General features: G+C 41.7%; 1 long non-coding RNA gene across 1 annotated transcript in view; it reads left to right on the top strand.

Annotated features, from left to right (window-relative positions):
• The window catches only part of LOC109966536 (uncharacterized), a 73,797-nt gene that overhangs the window by 14,117 nt on the left and 37,964 nt on the right, over positions 1-21,716 (top strand). The window contains exon 2 of the long non-coding RNA XR_002275785.1: positions 1,480-1,642. This is a non-coding gene — a long non-coding RNA (uncharacterized LOC109966536). The remainder of the gene's footprint in view (positions 1-1,479; positions 1,643-21,716) is intronic.

Raw genomic sequence — 21,716 nt, 5'->3', positions numbered from 1 at the left:
TAGGCGGTGGCTCACAATGTGCCTCTAATTAAAGGTCTAATATCTCATCTTGTGCTTGTCTTTTCCATTTCTTTTTTTTTTTTTGCAATTCCTGTTGACGGCAAAGAACGCTCAAGCAGAAATGGACAAAAAGCTTGTGAGAAGACATTGATTAACCTGTCATGTTTGAGACAGGTATCCATTAGGCTCTTTAATCAAAGTTTATATGGCATGAAATTGACATTTTCTACCCACCATAATACCCCATGAGACGCACTGAACTGAACTGATGGTGCCCTATATGTCAGCGCTCTTGTAGCTGTTACAACCTGTACTTTTCATTGCCCATCTTCACACATCAAAGCTTCTGAAAGACCCTTTGTTTTCCCAGTCTGCATTGCAAATTGGAGTCGGAGGAACATGCACATCACAGGGTCAACAGACAGGTCCATGTAGTGTCATCTGAACTGGTCTAATTATGAGACATTAGTGAAACTGGGGCACTGTCCACCCTTTATTTTTTGAAATGCTGTTGTATAATTGTAGCTGTTCATTTTTTAGCCTTGCGAATAGATGTTGCTTATTATAGAGGAATGCTCCAGTGTATTAAACATGATCGTAGGAGCAACAGTGATCAAATGTTTGCAGTTATGCAGGATTGGAGACAAAAGGCTCCCCCTTTCTTTGGTCAGCAGGCTGGGTCATACATTCAGTACTGTCCACAATTTCTCCTGTTCTTTTCAATACCACTTCTCCCTTCTGCTGTTTGTGTCCTTAAGTCAGAGAGAGAGCGAGAGAGCGAGCATGGTTGTTTTGATGTAGGATTTGATAGATTTGTTTGCTGCTGCATTCATTTGCTCGGTATCAGGGAGCTGACGGGCCGTAAAATGAAAATTTGCCTTAGATTTTCAGCATGACTGTTTGGGGGCAAATGTGAAAGAACTCCCAATGCATTCCAGATACATATTTCTATATTTTAAAATGTGTGCATGCATTGTATGCATGGCAATTACATAAGTCTTGTAATGTTCTTAAAGACTGGAAAATGTGAGTCATGTTTACACTTTTTTTTTTTTTTTTCTCCACATATTCCCAAAGTACCATTTATTGCCAATGAGGATGTGATGAGAGTCTTCCAGTTTCACATAGCTGGTTGCTGTTGTAAAGGAACCTTGTGATTAAAAAGTGACAGTTATGGATAGTCCTGCTTTTCAGGTAATTAGATTAAATTAAAATGCATGTTTTTATCATGCAGTGCCCACCATTTCTAATTAAAATGAATGTGGTGCATGTTCTTGTTGGAAAACAAGTTGAAGGAGAGAATCAAACAGCGGGGTTGCCTTTTGTAAAGCTAAACAGTTCCTGCATTATCTTCCTGCCTAAGTGAGATTTTGTGTGTTTATAGTGCTGATGTTTTTGCACACCCCTATTATTTCAGACTGCTGTAATGACCTTGATCATGCGTCACCAACAAAATGCTTCTTATTTGCTCTTGTGCAGTTGCTGTGTGAGGTGAAACCAAAGCAGGCTTGGTCGAGCCATGAGGAAGGTGCTTGTGGAGAGCACGACACCCCATTGCTCTTTCCACCCGGTTGCCCAGCTGGTGTCACGGAGCACGTTGGATGATGGAGCACTCTCATTCCGAGTTGAAAGAATGCTGAAGGTGAGTCAGCCAGAGACCCAGTTCTTTAATCCTGGTCAGCTTCTGCCACCTTGTTCGGCAAGATAAATGGACTTTTGACACACAGTCAGATCACACATTGGCCCAGCTTTGGCAAACAAACACTTGTCTCCTGAAAACGTGGTCGTCAGTGAGTTTTAAACCAATCTGAAATTAAATGGAATAAAGCTTAGGGAAACATGCATGCCACGGCACAGAAATGACGGAACTGAAGTTCTGAAACATCAACATACATTTCAGTCTGTCCACTCTGGAACCAGAAGCAAAGCACTTATATCCTTCATTGATTTAAATAGTTGAGGGAATTCTGAGGACATCAAAACAAAACTGTTCTTCATGAACAGTTTTGATTTTTGACAAAGATGGTAAAACATGCCTTTGTGACAGTAGCAACTGTTGGTTTGTGCAAGTCCAGGTGTGTTACAGACAGGCAAACCATGGGGGGGCAATTAAAGAGGATGTCCAACACCTGGATCCGCAAGTCAGAAACATCCCAAATGACGTTTCCTGCAAGAATGCTCAAACTTGCACAGACTGTACGGTATTTCATAGACTCAGGAATTTATGAAAGACAGAAGCATCAGCAGTCATTTTATTTTACTCACTTTATGTAGCATATGTTTCCATCTTGTTGAAATGCTGAAATTAACAGCCCATTGCATAGACGATGCCACACTTACTGTCAAAAAGTCTCTAAAGATGCAAAAGAGCAACTTTATTTTATGTGCAACATATAGGAAAAGATGTGACAATGTTTTGATCAAAGAATCATCGTCAGCAAAACTGATAAATCAGGGGAACAGCAATGGCCAATCAAGAAAATACAGGTAAGAGACAAAGATAGTTGTATAAGCTACAGTAAAAAATAAAGTAGTGGACAGCTCTTGTTTTTCACTGTGCTCTGGTAAATAGATTTTGTTATTGTGGCATGGCAGCAAATAAGTGTAAGAGTCAATTTTTACTGAAGTACCTTGTTTCCTAGGTTGTGAGGTCCAATTTATAAAGCATAGCTCTCGCCCACACTACCCTGGGCATCGGTTTAACATGGTTCAACAGCCATACTCATTCCCACAGTCTCCATACATGTTGGTTGGCTGGGTGAAAAGAATAGCTATCAACTTCTGTGCGAAATAATTAAGACTGTCTGTGTAATGACTTCAGTATTGAATTAAAATATGGAATTCAATTAAGTTCCTGACAGATACAGATGTAATGATTTTCCCAACACTTTAATGGCAGCTCAAATTTCAGACACACGGACCTTTTTATAATGTTTTGTATACAAAAGTAGCATCTGCTTTAAGACCAAACAATCAGTCCTTGGGTGATTTTACTTATCAAGACAGTGACAGATCTAAATACCGTGTCTGAGTGATCTGTTGAGAACCTGTCATCAACACCAGCTGTGAAACTTGCTCAGTGGTCCCATTGGTTTTGGCCATCCACAACCAGTAGAGGTACACATGTCCTTCCATTCATCCTTTGTATCTCATGTCTCCTTTCTGTCCTCCTTCCTCCCAGCTTGTAGCATAAATGGATTTTCATGCATCATCTGAGTGTGAGTATTGGAGTTGATGGAGTGAGGAGGATGACGCATATTTCAGTCACACAGCCCCTGTCATGTACCTTCTCCTCTTCTGTCAGCTTACCCCCTTTTCTGATCATTTCTCTTGACCCTCCTTGTTTAGAATATTTCCCTTGTGTATATAAAATAGCACTGTTGTAATATGGGATGTATAATGTCAGACTATGGGATATAACCTGCTGTAGAATGTGTACCTCTGCATCTTCAGTTTATCATGCTTGTCCGCCAAGACTTTGTCTTAATGGTATTGTTTTTAATTAGTTTAAAGTTTGATATTTTGAAAAGACTGTTCTTTTAATCTGGATTACTCCAGCTATGAAAAGCCCCCCACTTCATCAGAAAGAATGAGAACTGATATTGTTCCTTTTACCGCAAGTCAGCTTCCCATTTGATAGCTTATCTCTTTTATTAGCTTGATGCTATTACTGGCAGTGCTTCTTGGCTTTCATTATCAGTTTTTATGCTGCAGTATTCTCTTGGAATTGTAATCATAGGCAAGTTCATCTTGTCGTGTTGTTTATGTGTGATTGATTTGTGGGTTGTTGATCTTGCCCTCCACCCCTTGCTCACTGCCAACTTGGCAGGGTGATAAGGTTACTTATTCACAGATGATAGACATCTTTATTAGGAGAAGAGAATGCTTTAAAATCTTAAGCACTGGCATTTATCTGGAGCATGCCATCTTGCCTCTCAACATGCCCGACATGCCGACTTGCCCAAACCCATCCATCACGCGTTTGCTGATGGCCCAAGTTCAGCCTGTGTGCCCTCTCAGTCAGCCTGAAGGACAGAGCAGGGCCGAAGTTGCCAGCAAGAGACTTAGAAATACAGGAATTGTTTGACAGGATTGGGCCAGAGAGACGATGCCCCTTCCTGTTGACTGTTGCATTATCATTTCCCTGACCTTGTAAGTTTTGTTTGGTCAAAGTTTGCTCAGAATATGGAAAACATAAATTAAGTTTTTTTTTTTTTTTTTTTTTCTTTTGGTAATGCATTAAGCAAAAGTACAAAACTTTGAAAGTATTCATTATGGATTCTGGAAAAAGAGGCAGTCTTGTTTACCCAGCGGCCCTAGTTTGAGTCTTTATGCATTTATGCCTGTGTAATGGAGTTTTTGCCCACTAGTGATGGCAAACGTCATTAATGCTTGCAAAGATGATGACTTGGAGTACTCACATTAAGCCAAAAATGTGGTTTTGTTTTCTTTAAGACCTGTCATTCTCTTCTTCCGCTGTGTATAATGGCACTTGGCATCAAAGATCGATGACGGGGAGATTTAATTTATCTCTCACTATTTAATCTTTTCAAATGTGAGGCTCTACTCTGCCAAGGCTATGGTTATCACAGTGATCCTTCCCAGCCTGTAGTGTACACACACAGACGTTCTTACAGGCTTGAGCTCTGTAGTTGCTGAGATGGCTTGCTCAGCAACGGCGTTACCTTTCAGGCTGTCTCATCCTGGAGCTCTTTAATCCTGTTGGTATTATAGAAGCCCTATACAGCTCAAACAAGCCCCTAACAAGCTCATGTGTTAAATAAATATTATTAGTCAGGGCAGCTGGCTTACAGCTGGGAATAGTCTGTTGGTTATGTAGCATTTAGATACATTGGTGGGGATTCATCTTTTCATCGGCTTGTCAAGTCTGGCTTCTAACCTTACTGACCAAAAAATGAAGTACTGTAATGTAACATTTTCCAAATGAGGGCTATTCTAGGTCTATTCAGAATTTCAGCATTTAACACGGCAGTTCCCGTCATCTTTATGGGCCAGTTAAATGGTCCTTTCCCAGAGCTTTAATTATTCATAGATATTAAAGTTTAAATCCACTGGCTCTTGGTTGTGCAGCCATACAGCTTTGAAATAAAGGTCATTAACATTAGATTGTATTGGCTTCACTGTTCACAGGATAAAAATGTATTTAGGGTAGTTGGAATTTCTGATAACACTGAAAGAGGACTTGGTATTAACAGCTAATTTCTGATTAAGGAAGGTATTTGTAAGGATTTTTGAAAATTATGAAACTGGATAAAATCTAGAAGCTAAATATTTTTCTCAAAAAAAGATGAGTATGTGGAATTCTGCTCTTGGTGTTTGGATTCTTATTGGAATAACCCCCAGCGCAATACCGGTAAATATACCTTGAACAGATTATACACATTCGTACAGGTCTCTTTTTATTTTTAAGTACTTTATTTTTATTCTATTTTTTATCTTGTCTCCCAATGAATGTTCTTTTGTCTGACTGCACGGTTTACTGACTGTTTACACTGTTTTTTTTTTTTTTTGCATTGTTTATACTGTTTATTTTGTTGTACTACACATCCTTATCTTGGTCTATTGTTTACTTGCCCCTTGCTGTTGCCTTGCATGGGGTTATGTACATGCACACTAAGAGCCGCTGTACCAGAGTCAAATTCCTCATGTCCAGCACACCTGGCCTACAAAGCTGATTCTGATTATATGTGACTGAAACTTAAATGGACTTTTGATCTCCTGACAAAGACTAAATAGGTGAGAAAATTAACACTGCTGACACTTTCTACATTGCATCTCCTGTTGTGTGGAAAAGCACTGAGTTGCATTAATAAACTGTGAAATTGCGGATACTAAGTGAATGTCTCTCTACCACTAACCCTTTAAATCCAGTGTTTAAAGATGTGGGGTTGTTTTGAAAACCACCTGATCCCAGGGTTATGCTGTTCTCTGACTCCAGTAAGAAATAATCAATAATGTCACAACCCTGGAGAAGATTCCCTTTATCAGATTCAGTTTGATGGTTGACACACTGCTCCATGTGAGTGCAGTCCAAAGATGACTCACAAATCTTTGTGGGCTTTGATTAGTGAAAACCAAGATTGACTTTTCAGGCTGTGATCAATGGGACCCTTCGCTACTGATGGTTCAAAATGGCATGCCTTCAGTATTGATAAGCTCTCATTGGGGAAAAGTCATCTTGTTGGATTGCAGGCAGCATGTGTGACTCTGGGGTAATGGAACTGTCATTCTTTCTCTCAGATAAAAAAGACTTCCACCTTTCCACTTTCCTTCCTGACATGTTCTGCCATATTAAAAGGGGCTATAAATTCAATAATGTGGCGACACAATTACAGAAATGGCTATTTGTCCCACCTACTAAATCCTGAACAATCAGCCTCCTTACTAGAATAATCAGCCAGTGTTTGTTTCTCTGCCTCGTGGCATCTTGTCCAGCTTCCTATGAAAAAAGCCCACTCGTGTCTGTAGTCCTGTAGACTTAATGTGCTTTTAGCATCCATGGCGAACAGGTCATAGTTCACACCAGTGCTCATTCTTGTTTTTAACATTGCCAAAAATAAATGACTGTCAAACTGTATATTTCTTTAAATGCTCAGTTTTCATAGGGACCTAAGTGAGGTCAACATTCAGTCTTTGAATATGCTCAGCGTACTGTAATTGCCTGAATGATTGACTTGAAGCTGACAGAGTTTATTATGATCAGCACACCTGTTACACTAAAAGCTGTGGAGCCACGTGGGAAGGCCCGTTTTATCCTTGGCATCATTGTAGCTGGAGTTGGCTAACTGCCCTGACTTCCTTGTGATGTTTTGCAGAGGGGTCAGCGTGACAGGTCACAAGAGACTCATTCTGAGTTCCTGCATTTCTTCCTGCAATTGTTCTATTTCTGTATCGGCTGAGCTGTGTGCAACTTTTCAGGCATTTCTCTCGGCATGTGTCAGCAAGATGGTAAGAGGATGAATTAAAAAGGAAACCAGAGTGGGAGTTAAGGAGAGAAGTCTCTGGAGGTTCTGCCAGAGTTGCTATGTATTGCAGGATGACTGCCAGGTACTGGTGAGGGGGAGAGAGTGAAAGAGGGCAAGCGAATGATTATTACTGTGCAAGCAATAGACAAGAGCACATGGTCATGCAGTTCTGTCTGAATCTACCAGTGTCCAGCTGGACTGAAAGCTTTTGGTTTCTGCAGATGTTGTACCTGTGAGACCAGCAAGACTAATCATTGCTGCCACATACTAGTGTACGATTATAGTGTTTTACATCTCATAATTTTGCAGCATCTGTGATCAGATAACCTATAAAGTTTGGAAGCCTGCAATTATTTTTTTGTGACTAAATGAGAAACAGATTTTATTTACTTTTGCATTCCATTTACAAGATTTCCAAAAAATGTTTTGAGTCAAGCAACCACATTGCAATTGTCAGGTGGGTGTTTGTTAGAGCAGCTTTCATCAATCAGCTTGTTATCTGATTTGGCACCTGGCTTGATCAGTTGGTACAACATGATGCCGACATCCCTGATAAATAAACCTGGAAGAACCATCCGTCCCATCTGCCCCTACATATGTCATCTGATGTAACTCACTGGGTTGGGAGCTTACACCTTACCGAGTCCGAATCAGCACATGGTTTGCTGCCAGCTGCTTGTAATAAATTCATTCAGAGTCGAATGTTGTTATTAACAGAATGCCACTTAATTGGAGATTTTACAGAACCAAAGCTGACCTGCTTGTTGATGTAATTAGATATTTAATTTTATCATTTTTACACCTCACTACTGTATGAACAGAAAATGCACCTGGGTCCTAGTGAAGCCTTTTCTCCTCTGTCACGCAGAAGCTGTTTTCAACTGTGTTCTGTGGATGTTTCTGAATTAGAGCATGGCGTCAGTTTTAAAATGTTGTTGTTGCCCGTTCTCCTTTGCCCCCCCCCCCCCCAACACACAAACTTTTCCTACAGACATTCAGTATGTATTTAAGTTATGATGGCCCACACATCCTTATTTCTTTTCTCTGTGGAAATTGGGGTTGATAAAAGTGCAGAAGAAATCCTTTCCTTTTTCATTATTTATTTCTACAATATGTGCTTATTACTTACTATCTACAGTACTGCCAGTTATTGTTGTATATTTTTTTGAATAAACAAGAGATAACAGAAATCCCCCATCTCTCTCTGCAACCTTGGCCCGGACCTGGAGCTTTAGATAATGAACGCAATTAAGGGCTCGCTGCATTAAACCTGCTGGTAAACAATGGGTTTAGAGCTGCACAGTATTGGGCTGATTGTCTGTTTTAGGGCAGAAAAAGGGGAGATAGGAGACTGTGTGCATGAGGGAGAGGACACTTTGACAGAAGCAGATAATTTGTTCCCACATACAGAATTTAAGTTTTTGGAAAAAAAAACGATTATGACTATAAAAGACTGCATGCATCGTTTGTAATTTAGAGATATTAGCACCAGAGTTTCTTCAGAATCAAAATCAACTTTATTGGCTAGGTGTGATGGACAGTTTGACTCGGGTACATCGGCTCTCAATGTGCAAACAGTAAACCAGCATAAGGTTGTTTAATATAACAAAATAAGCAGTATTAAAAGCAATATTGACAGCAACAAACAGTGCAAACAATGCAAATGATGCAGAATAAGCAGTATAATTCTTCACTCCATTCTCAGGTTTTAGGGGTGCATGGCTTTGATATCTGATCATTTTGCTTATACCTATGCAGATTTCATTTGAGGACCACTATGGCTAGTTTCCATCAGTAAATATGCCTACAGTTGTATGCCTTCGCCAGTCAAATTCACGGGAATGGCACTAGACATGACCTTACCAACCTGGACCTTTGACCACCAAAATCTAATCCATCCATTTTTGAGTACAGCTGGATGTTCATGGCAAATTTGGAAAATAAATGAATGAAATCAGGTCTTATTGCTTTTACAGCAATGAGCCTGACAGACATACAGATAACCTGAAAACATAATGCCTCCTCCTGTGGCTATTGTTGGTGTGGCAGCATAAAAAGAGACTTTATGGATCCCAGTCTATTACTTGTACCTAAAGTTGCTAAAGGAAATTACCCAAATTGTTTGTCTAAATGCACAACACTATCATTTTTCTTTACACGTTCAAGTGTCTATATCATTGCACCTTTTCTACAACACATCTATCCCAAAAACTTCCCTTGTTATATATCAAAAAGAGCAGCAATAGTTTTTAAAAATGCACAGTAACTATCCTTAAATCAGCATTGGTTCTGAGCTTGAAATTCTACACACTTTCATGTAGGTGAGGTCAGGTACAGTTCATTGGTTTGTACCTTCTGGTTTGAAAGAGTAGATCAAATTTTGATTCGGCTCATGCTCTGACTGAGGCTGAGCTGTCAGTGTAAAGCCCCCCAGAGGCATCGTTTCTACCTCCAACGCCGCAGCCACTGAAGGTGCTCTACATATCTTTGGTGTATGACATGACTCCTACCTTCTTGACAGCGGATAGATGACCTTGCATTTGAACATTTTCAGAGGAAGAAAAATAAAACAGCAGTTTAAACCTCTGACTATACAAACCAAGGTAAACCATCACAGTTGTAAAGTAGTGAAAGCAGAGTTTCTTTTTTTGAAATTGGAAGTGTAGCTTTATAAAAGTATGTGAAGTTGATATACAAACCCGATTCCAAAAAAGTTGGGACACTGTACAAAATGTGAATAAAAACAGAATGCAATGATGTGGAAGTTTCAAATTTCAATATTTTATTCAGAATACAACATAGATGACACATCAAATGTTGAAAATGAGACATTTTGAAATGTCATGCCAAATATTGGCTCATCTTAGATTTCATGGGAGCTACACATTCCAAAAACGTTGGGACAGGTAGCAATAAGAGGCCGGAAAAGTTAAATGTACATATAAGGAACAACTAGAGGACCAATTTGCATCTTATCAGGTCAATTGGCAACATGATTGGTAATAAAAAGAGCCTCTCAGAGTGGCAGTGTTTCTCAGAAGTCAAGATGGGCAGAGGATCACCAATTCCCCCAATGCTGCGGTGAAAAATAGTGGAGCAATATCAGAAAGGAGTTTCTCAGAGAAGAATTGCAAAGAGTGTGAAGTTATCATCATCTACAGTGCATAATATCATCCAAAGATTCAGAGAATCTGGAACAATCTCCGTGCGTAAGGGTCAAGGCCGGAAAACCATACTGGATGCTGGTGATCTTCGGGCCCTTAGAATGCTACTGTAATGGAAATCACAACATGGGCTCAGGAATACTTCCAGAAAACATTGTTGGTGAACACAATCCGCCGTGCCTTTTACCATTGCCAACTAAAGCTCTATAGGTCGAAAAAGAAGCCATATCTAAACATGATCCAGAAGCGCAGGCGTTTTCTCTGGGCCAAGGCTCATTTAAAATGGACTGTGGCAAAGTGGAAAACTGTTCTGTGGTCAGACGAATCGAGATTTGAAGTTCTTTTTGGAAAACTGGGACGCCATGTCATCCGGACTAAAGAGGACAAGGACAACCCAAGATGTTATCAGCGCTCGGTTCAGAAGCCTGCATCTCTGATGGTATGGGGTTGCATGAGTGAGTGTGGCATGGGCAGCTTACACATCTGGAAAGGCACCATCAATGCTGAACGGTATGTCCAAGTTCTAGAACAACATATGCTCCCATCCAGACGTCGTCTCTTTCAGGGAAGACCTTGCATCTTCCAACAGGACAATGCCAGACCACATACTGCATCAATTACAACATCATGGCTGCGTAGAAGAAGGATCCGGGTACTGAAATGGCCAGCCTGCAGTCCAGATCTGTCACCCATAGAAAACATTTGGCGCATCATAAAGAGGAAGATGCGACAAAGAAGACCTAAGACAGTTGAGCAACTGGAAGCCTGTATTAGACAAGAATGGGACAACATTCCTATTCCTAAACTTGAGCAACTTGTCTCCTCAGTCCCCAGACGTTTGCAGACTGTGATAAAAAGAAGAGGGGATTCCACACAGTGGTGAACATGGCCTTGTCCCAACTTTTTTGAGATGTGTTGATGCCATGAAATTTAAAATCGCCTTATTTTTCCCTTAAAATAATGCATTTTCTCAGTTTGAACATTTGATGTGTCATCTATGTTGTATTCTGAATAAAATATTGAAATTTGAAACTTCCACATCATTACATTGTTTTTATTCATATTTTGTACAGTGTCCCAACTTTTTTGGAATTGGGTTTGTAGTTGACATCTGACTGTAGAGCCATTTTATCTGCAATGGAGAAGCACCCGTCCCTGGAACCGACACCATAACGTGGCGGAGGGGTTTGAGTGCCTGAATGATCCCAGGAGCTACAGTATGTTGTCGGGGGCTATATGTCCCTTGTAGGGTTTCTCGTGGCAAACAGGTCCTGGGTGTCAGACCACACAAAGGGTGGTTCATGGACCACTTATGATGAATAAAAAAATCAAGGCTCACGTTTACCCTGCCCGGTATGGGGTCACTGGAGCCAGGCCTGGGGGAGGGGCTAGCATGTGAGCGCCTGGTGGCCAGGTCTATACTCACAGGGCCTGGTTGGGCTCAGCCCGAAACCATAACGTGGAGCCACTCTCTGGTGGTCCCACCACCTGCCGAAGATGCTGTAAGGGGCTGGTGCATTGTGTTTTGGGCAGTGGCTGGGGCAGAGTGCCTGGGGCCAAGTGCCTGGCTGACCGAAACCCCGGATATCAACCCTGGTTTTTGGGACTTGGAATGTCACCTCACTGGTGGGGAAGGGGGCTGAGCTGGTGCCCATCTAGATATAGTCGAGCTCACCTCCACTCACAGCTTGGGTTCCAGAATCAGTTGTCTTGACAAAGGGTGGACCCTCCATTATTCTGGCGTTGCTCAGGGCAAGAGGCGACTGGCTGGTGTGGGCTTGCTCATAGCCCCTCAGGTCAGTCATCAGGTGATGGAGTCTGCCCTGGTGGATGAGAGGGTCATTTCCCTGCGCCTTCCAGTTGGGGAACGGTTTTTCATTGTCATTTGTGCTTATGCACCTAATGGCAGTGTAGAGTACCCGGCCTCTTTATGGCCCCTGGCAGGCATGTTGGATAGTGCTCCCATGGGGGACTCTGTCATTCTGCTGCGGGACTTTAACGCCCACGTGGGCAATGACAGTGATACCTGGAGGGGTGTGATTGGGAGGAACGACCTCCCTGATCTGAACTCGAGTGGTGAGTTATTGGATTTCTGTGCTAGTCATGGTTTGTCCATAACAAACACCATGTTCAAACATAGGGGTGTCCATCAGTGCACATGGCACCAGGACACCCTAAGTCGGAGGTCAATGATCAACTTTGTAGTCGTTTCCTCTGATCTTCGGCCATATGTTTTGGACACACGGGTGAAGAGGGGCGGAGCTGTCACCTGATCACCCACTGGTGGTGAGTTGGATTCGATGGCGGGCGGGGTTGGACAAACCTGGCATGCCCAAGCATATAGCAAGGGTCTGCTGGGAACGTCTAGCAGTGGCCCTGGTCAGAGAGGTCTTAAACTCCCACCTCTGACAGAGCTTCAAACAGGTGCTGAGGGAGACTGGGGACATTGAGTCCAAATGGACTATGTTCCACACCTCTGTTGTCAGGGTGGCTGCTTAGAGCTGTGACCATAAGGTCTCCGGTGCCTGTCGTGGTGGCAACCCCTGAACATGGTGGTGGACACTGCAAGCAAGGGATGTCTTCAAGCTGAAGAAGGAGCTCTATCGGGTCTGGTTGGCTCATGGGACTCCTGAAGCAGTTGGCAGGTACCGACAGGCCAAGCGGGACGCAGCTCTGGCAGTTACTATGGCAAAAACTCGGGCCTGGGAGGAGTTCGGTGAGGCCATGGAAGAATAATTTGGACTGTCCTGCAGCTCAGGAGGGGAAAGCAGTGCTCTGCTAACACTGTTTACAGTGGAGGTCAAATCAAATCAAATTTATTTATATAGCACTTTACAAACAACATCCAGCTGACCAAAGTATTTTACATGGCAGAATAAAATTACAATAAATTACTAAAATAGAGTAAATAAGATCGGTGCAAATAAAAATAAAACAGCACAATAACAGACACACAGTTAACGTATGTTCAATAAATTAAAATTAAAAGAAATTCATCAGGCCCTACTGTGTAAAAGCCAAGCCAAGGTGGTGTGTTGCTGACCTCAACTGAGGATGTCGTTGATTGGTGGAAGGAGTACTTTGAAGATCTCCTCAATCCTGCAGTAATGCAGTCTTCGCACCGGTCCACAGTGGTGAAGAAGGAGCTGAGTCATAAGGCGAAGCTCTCAAATTACTGGTCGATCTATGTTCCTACCTTCACCTATGGCCATGAACTTTGGATCATGACTGAAAGAATGAGATCACAGATACAAGTGGCAGAAATGAGTTTTTTCCAGAGAGTGGCTGAGTGCATCCTTAGGGATAGGGTGCGGAGTAAATAAGGAGGAGCTCAGAGTAGAGCCACTACTCCTCCACGTTAAGTGGAACCAGTTGAGGTGGCTAGGGCACCTGTTTAGGATGCCCCCTGGATGCCTCCCTGGGGAGGTATTCCGGGCATGGTGAGTAGGCTACTTGTCAGGTAGTGTGGAAATATCATGGTTCACTGGAATCCTGCTGTTATACCATAATGCACAGTTGGGTCACTATAGTGTGATTTCTCAGTGTTGTATCCATTTTCTGAACCTGCATTTTGCTTCCAGTTTTATTAGTTATTTCAGCTGATTGAAGCCATAACACACTCCTTCAGTAGTGACACGTTAAGTTTTATTTGTGGAAACCTAGTGAGTCCTCTGATGCATATAAACGTCAGTGGTTTTCTTGCATCTTGAAACATACCATCATTGGATTACTTAAAGGCAGTGTTTGATGTTGAAAGGGGTCAAATGTGAATGTAAACACATGCACACCGTCTCATTCACAGTCATTAAAGTTGAAATGAAAGTCAGAAGAAGTGCACTGCACCACATGATGCATCAGTAAGTGATAATTGGCCAACACTAGGTTATGGCAGTACTCTGAAATCACCCCCCTACTGTAAAATATAGTGCAGGCTGGGAGCAGTCAGAAATCACTGCATGAGATGTTGGAGCTCTGAATTCTGTGTTTCAGAAACTATACTGACAATTGTCCTAAATCACAGCACATTTTCCTAACTTATCTGCTGCAAACTGTTAGGTGGGCAGTGATGCAGAAGACGATGGATGGAAAGGCTCTTGCAGAAACTGCAGTAGTTGTTCAGAATTGTTGGACCTATAAATCCCAGTCATCAATAGCAGGAGGCAGTTTCCTTGCATGTGTGTCTGAAGGGAAAATGAATATAAAATTAAAAATATTAAGTACTGGTATAAAATGGATTTGGCGTAGAAAGGGTCCGTGTGCCCTACAGTACAGGGTGCAAGATATGTCCACTCAACATGGAGTTGAGAATCAGGGTTACAACCACTCACATTCACTCTCTGTTTGTATAGATGTTCTGACTTTGGTGACACTGTTTTAAGCTGAACCTGAAATAATTTTTTTGCCACTTGGGAGCAGCAGAAATGCCGTTTAAAGTTGAAGTGGTGAGTTTGTTACAGTGGCAAATGGCAGCTATTGAAAGAAAGGTAGCGTTTGATTGGAGTTCTGGTCACTTGAGGAATGGATGTCTAATATTGGCTTTTTTTAAGCTCTGTTTTGGTCTCACGCCTGAGAAAAATATCTTGTTCTTTATATACTAAATGCTCCACTCTGTTCACCAGCCACGTGCTGCTAAAATACAGCTATGACTGGTGCAAATAAGCCAAAATGGTAAAGTTGCAGGATGTATAGCAGGAAAAAAAATTGCATGAAGCTTCATAAAGCTGAGGGGAGCTGCTGATTTATTAATTTTTTTCTCCCCGAAGCTTTAAGTCTTCAGCAGTAGCAAACTTGGACTCAACTACTGTAGCATCACTTGACTTTGCACAGCTCCTTCTGGAGCTACTAAGGCTTTATACAACTGATTAGTAAATCCCAGCTCCTTTATTTGATCGTTCCTTTCTCCTCTGTGCTCACTCGACCTAGAAGTCATTCCGGTCCACCATTTTGAAGGATGTCCCGAAACTCTTCATCCTGCTCTGCAAAGCAAGGAGGGTGCCTGAAGGAGCCATGAGCTGGAATACAGAAGAGCACCCTTTTGTGAAAGTTTTTTATGGGCCAACACACCCCTTTACTCAGAAATCAGTTGGTGATCGGATGCTTCAGATGAAGGATTGGAAGAAAAGGAAAATCGTGTTTAAATACAGTGCTCTCAAATATCCCTGAATAGTAAATGGTCTGAAAAGATCAGATAGGTACACAAACCTGTTTGCTGAAGGACCAGACAAGAAAATCTGCAGGTGGGCTACATAAAAGCCATATTATTGGTCACCAAAAAAGCAACAAAAACCCCACAATCAAATTAAAGCAAATGACACCGTTTCAGAAAGCTGGCGAGGGGTCTGTCAGCCTGATGGAATCCTCATTTCTCTGGGCCATTTGGCAGCGAGATGCACCCCTCTCTTTCCCATTCTGCCTTAATGGGCATGCTAACAGTGACATGATATTCCACATAAAAGGAGCCAAGAGGTGCAAGACGGGGTGCAAAACTTCCATTAATGTGATCAGAAGTTGTTGCTCCAAGGCCTTGTCAGGGTTGCCCATTATTGTGTGTTCCCCCAGGTTAAATTGTGCCACAGTAAAGCTGTGATTCTGTGTTTAAGTGCTCAGTGCATGTTGCTGTGAGATGCGCCTGGTTTTGTGTGTAAAACCATTTGAGTTATAGCTACTGCACTGCTCAGTGAGACTTAAGCAAGATGAGCATGATTTCCTCACAACACTTTATTATTCACAATTTGATAACCTTATTAATTTCTAAAGAATGATTTTGATATTTAAGTGGGAGAGAGTTTAACAACTGAACCACTTTTATGTGTATGGTGTACCAGGCATTGTATATTGGAATGCACTACAGCAGGCATATTTTATCTATGCCTATACATTGTGACACTTGTTTGCATAAAAACGCAAGTTTGTCAGTATCAAAGTGTACTGGATGCTCTAAACACCCCAGCTCCTCCCCTCGGCCTCGTTTCATCGCAGCAACTTGAGCAGGCTAATTATAGCCGTCAATCACTGCTGTCTCCCAACAGTTTTTTTTACTCAGCATCCCCTTTGTGCCCTTGCCTGCTGCCGCCCACACCACTTAGAGCCAGATTAGCTACATCCAGGCGCAATGAGTTGAGCTGCATATGAGAGACGGAGTGAAAAGAAGACAGGGGGTTCAAGAGCTGTCGGGCTCTCTGCTTGATTTGATGGAGATGGTTGTATGGCTCACATTTGGAGCACTGTTGATGTTCTGTTCAGCTCGAATATATTATTAAAAGGTACAGTCCTATTATAAGGTAAGGCACAGACTGGAGTGGCCCAACTGTGAACATGCAAACCTAGTGAAGTTCTGGTAATGAGAGAATATTCATATCATCTTTGGGATCTTAACTTGGTCTATAGTTTAATTTGTACACATAGAAAAACATCTATTTTCTGTGGCTATAACTAAACTGGCTTATTGAAGTTATGAGGTTTTCTTTGTGTTGAGCTGACAGATTTGCTGTTACTAAAATATTAGATGATGCTGGGCGAGGACCACAATACCATCAGTCAGCATTAATGAAGCACTTTGCACAGCCGAGGCAACAGTAGCAGCTTATTACAGGCCTCTGTATGCAGGAGACTAAAGTTGCCAGCTGAAATGGCGTCTCCTTCTCATCACCCCAACTCTGCTCTTCTGGACGGTTATTATATTTTCTGCACCTGGGGGGCAGTGTTGTCTTTTCTTGTTTCTAGTCATAATGACTATTGCAGAGATATACAAGAATGTGGCTGGGTTAAATTTTCCTGTTACCATCTTGGTTGAGCCTCACTGTGGGGCGTGTACCCACTCTCTCCTGCTGTCACATATCCTTTTAATCGATTATTTCATATGCATGCTGAGATGACCCCCTAGTAGATGCAATTTATCTTTAATTTTAAATGTAGTTGTGTGTTTTGGTAAATAAAGTGCATGAAAACTTTGGAAAACAAATTGCTACACTTCCAGAAAAACTGGAACTTGTAAGTTAAGGAAAAAAGGATGGCAATAAGTATACACAACGTGCTGAAAAGTCTGAGAACAGAATGTTTGTGCATTAACCTGCTTCAGTCACAACTTGCCCTAGAGAGGGCAGGAGAAGTTCCAAGAACTGTCTCTCCATCTTTAATCATAGCAACAACTAGTATGACTGCTGGAACAGAACTGATCTCAAAACAGCTGCTTGCTATCTGCGCCCTGCAGCGGCTCCACTGTGGATACCATTACTTGATAAACACCTTTCATATCAGAGCTCAGCACAGCCCAGTACTCTGTCCAGGAGAGTTCAACTCATAGATAACTGTAAAACCTGTTGGACCTGATCTATGACTAACTTAAATGTGGGCTTAAAATTTTTAATGGTCCTAAAATACACAGATCTAAGGAGAAATATTTTATTTAACACTGATTGGGAGTGCATTAAGTGCATGTTGTACTCTTTTCCTACCTGTCACCCAGTTGATAAATGTACACTTCCAAATATTGGGTGTGCATTTTGCTGATAGACTTAAATGATCGAATATTGCCAGTCTAGTGGGACAACATTAATAACATTCCCAGATTATTGGCATCAAAAATGCCAGACTATGACTGTGCATATTTGATTATTCCTTGAGAGAAGCCAGCTCTTAAGTGTGATTGGTTCTTAAAGTTTGCCCACCAAGGAGACCATTTTACTCTCGTGACTGGTCTGCTGTAGCTCACAGCAAGCTCGAGACCTTGTGCAAATGAATAGATGCAAATATCAGTGATGTGTCGCTTACCTGCTGGGCAAACAACTTCAGCCATCAGCAGCTCTATGTGTCTCTACTTGTACCTACTGTGAAATTAACTACGCATTCAGTTTCTATCAGACAAGAAAATGATCCCCACAGTCCATGTTTTGTGAGTGCAGAAAACTTAAGGTGTGTAAAGAAGCCAGTTACTACACAGGAAGCAATATGATCACAGTACATCAGTCAGCTATTTGACATATTAGCCTTTAATGCACAGTGTTGACTTTTTTTGTATTGTCCAGTCCTGGTATGAAGATTCAGACTCCCAGCCATGCTCTGTTTCACCTCCCCTGGGTAGTACCAAGCTTTTTTTTTTTTAATCCAGTCTGTTGCCTGCTGCTGTGTGAACCAGGTCTCTGGCACCCCTTATGGTTCAATCTGTCTCGCATGAAACACTCACCCCTCATTGGGGATAGACGAAGAGAATTTTTGTCCTCACTGTCCAGGTCAGAGTTGCACAAATCATATTTATATTTAGTTTGCGTTAATACCGAGAACAAACAGAGAGAGGAAGGAAAGCTGTCCTTTTTTCCTAATTCGAATATGCATTGCAAATTTAGAATTATTCAGCGTGCTGTAAAGTGTCTCCTGTAAGGCTTTGTCTTCATCATGGACATTAGTCTGCCTTGACCCTTCTTTGACTTGATTCTATACACAGTTTCAATACTGCATTTAACTTTCTTCACATCTCTCTCTAGCTTCTCTGTCTTTGTCTCTTTTTTTTTTTCTTCTTTGTCCCTATTGTAGGCTCTAGTGAACGCAAACAGCTTTTGCCAAGGGATTTGTGGATGTGTGCATCGAGACTGAGACTTGGGAGCGCTGGGCGTGCCTTTTGTTAATAGAATACGCATGGATGGGTCTCCCTGGGGCTGTTAGCAATGAGAGGAGAATGAAAATGTTAATGTTTGCCGAGCTGTCGTGGATTCTCCAAGACCTCTTCCATTTACTTATGCACCCCACAATAGTACATAGGAGGAAGAATGAATTGCTTTAGAAGTAGAAAACCTACATTTTATCTCGCTAATGAATTAATTGGATCAATTTCAAAACTAAGTTCACCAGAAGTTGCCGGTTTGCCCTGAACCTCTTAAAAAGTTTTGCTATAATAAAGTAGCGCTGTAATAAGTTGCTGTAATAGAACATTAAATATACACATGCATTTATTCTCCTACAGATGACGGATAACAGCTGTATTTATTCCAAAGATACTTTGGTGAGTGCAGATAGCCCTTTTCAGCAACACTATTTCACACTCAGTTACCCACAACTTGGACCTTGGAGCTTCACTGGGCATTTCCACAATAGCAAGCACTGCTGGGTTTGTCGGTATTTAGTGTTTGCTGTAAATAAACATCAGGAAGATATTATTACCTTTCATTATTGCGGTTGGGTAGTGTGGTTGAGTGGCCACCGTTAGGCTGCCAGAAACCACAAATCACCACAAGGCCAAAAGTGACGCAGGGGCTGCATTATTTGTTTTGGCAGAACTGATTGTGCATTTAGCTTATTTATTTATTTTTTAACTGAGGAAAGCAGAGCGATTGACCAGGGGAAACGTATGTATTAGTTTGGTCTGAAGAAAATGCTATTCCCTTGGCAGAGGCTAACCACAAGATTTTTTTATTTTTTCCGCTGAGTAGAACAAATAGACAAACATGTACACAAAGTGAGGCACTTGCTGTTTAAGAACTTAAGACTTGTGAGATTACCTGCATACATCCTTACCAGAGGGCAATCTGCCTTCATTGCATCCTTGCTGTAAATACTTCTCAGCCTGAACCTGAGTCAAAATGTCAGGGTTTCACCACAATGTGAAAGGTCAGTGGACAGTTTGACTCATCTTTCCCCAGACCAAATTACACAAACAAGAAAGTGTTTAAACATATCACTTACTGTGGCTTTAATCACCAAAGAATTCATTTATACACAGAAACAAAGTGTTTGTTGGTTTCTCCCTCTTTCCTCCAGAAAGTGTCAGAGGCAGTTCATATTGGTGCAGCAGAAATGGGATAAAGTATTTCAGCAAATATCCATCTTGACAGTCCATAGATCAGAGAGAGAGGGAGCACATCAGCGTGTGTTCACCAGAGTAAGTGGCAGTGTCACAAAGGACGTTTTCCATGCTCCTTCCTTTTTTCACCTCAATTTATTATTGTTGGGTAGGTTGTTCTATCAGCACGTGTCCTGAAATGTAGCCGTGTAGGTCTTTAAACCTTCTTTGAAGTTGCATTTTGTTCTTTTCTTGTCTTCCAATCTGCTTTTGCTTTTTAGAAGAGATGGTACTGAATATTTACTGTATTCCAGATTTCACATGTGAAACTACAGAAAGGGGAAACGAATGTGCTGTTGCTGCATGATTCATCTAATTGTGTTTAGACAAAGCACAGCACAGTGATCAGTCCACAATCTCTCTGACCCTTCTACAGTGAACACAGGCTATATACAGTATCTTTATTTAGTTGTACAGTCTGACTTTTATATTTATAATCTCACTGTATGTGAGATGGATGTGCATAAATAGAACAGTGTGCTTATATTTAATACAGTTCAAGACCAACTTGAATTACTTTTATTTTCTCAATTTCTCTTGTTCACAAACTCATACCATATAGGGTATGTACAGCTGGTAGTTTTCCATCATCTCAGAGATTCACAGCTGTGGTTTGCATGAAATCATGTCTGTTAAGATTTAGTCCAATGATAACTTTCTCTTCCTTTGAAGGCTGTTTTTGAAAAAAATGTTGCTTTTGTTTAAAGAACACACCGAGTCTGTGGGCGGTGGAACAGTCAGACTACGAGCTGCCAGATATATTTGACCTGCTGACCACATAGACCGTGGCAGCTTCCAAACCTCAGGGCATCCTTGCCAAGCAAACCACAGGAACAGCTCGTCTGTTCTCGAATGACATGCAGACTTGTCATTTACCATATATGCAGGCTGTTCCCACCATCAAGATCAAACACTCATGAGTGCATTAACTATGCCTGGAGTTCACATTAAGAGTTAAGTTTTATTGAGCGGCTGTGGCGGTAGAGCGGTCAGTCTCCAACCGGAAGGTCGGCGGTTTGATTCACATTCTCCCCAGTCCACATGCTGAAGCTTCCTTGAACAAGACACTGAACCCCAAGTTGCTCATGATGGCCTGAGTAGTGTCTTGCAGGGACGGCGCCACCATCTGTGTGTGTGTGTGAGTTGGTGCCGCAGATAGCTGCGTCGGTTCTGTACTGGAGACGGATTCCTTGTAACATGCTTGGCCAATGAGTGATTGTCATTATTATTTTTAACTTTCTGTGCGCTGTTATCCATGTTGTGCTTTCGCAAAAGGTAAAATGAATCCATTGTAGTCAATATAGAAAAAGGTGCTTTGAAAGGACTGTACACATGATGTGTGCCTTTGTACAGATAGTCGCCCCCCCGTTTGATCTGGATGAGGTGGTGAATCTTTCCATAGTTGATGACTGAGCCAAGGTACAGTGCCTTGCGAAAGTATTCGGCCCCCTTGAACTTTGCGACCTTTCGCCACATTTCAGGCTTCAAACATAAAAATATAAAACTGTAATTTTTTGTGAAGAATCAACAACAAGTGGGACACAATCATGAAGTGGAACGAAATTTATTGGATATTTCAAACTTTTTTAACAAATAAAAAACTGAAAAATTGGGCGTGCAAAATTATTCAGCCCCCTTAAGTTAATACTTTGTAGCGCCACCTTTTGCTGCGATTACAGCTGTAAGTCACTTGGGGTATGTCTCTATCAGTTTTGCACATCGAGAGACTGAAAT

The sequence above is a fragment of the Monopterus albus genome, unplaced genomic scaffold, assembly GCF_001952655.1.
Source record: "Monopterus albus unplaced genomic scaffold, M_albus_1.0 scaffold113.1, whole genome shotgun sequence".
Classification (NCBI taxonomy): Eukaryota; Metazoa; Chordata; class Actinopteri; order Synbranchiformes; family Synbranchidae; genus Monopterus; species Monopterus albus.
The sequence above is the reverse complement of the archived record's forward strand: the minus strand, read 5'-3'. Positions and strand labels throughout refer to the sequence as shown.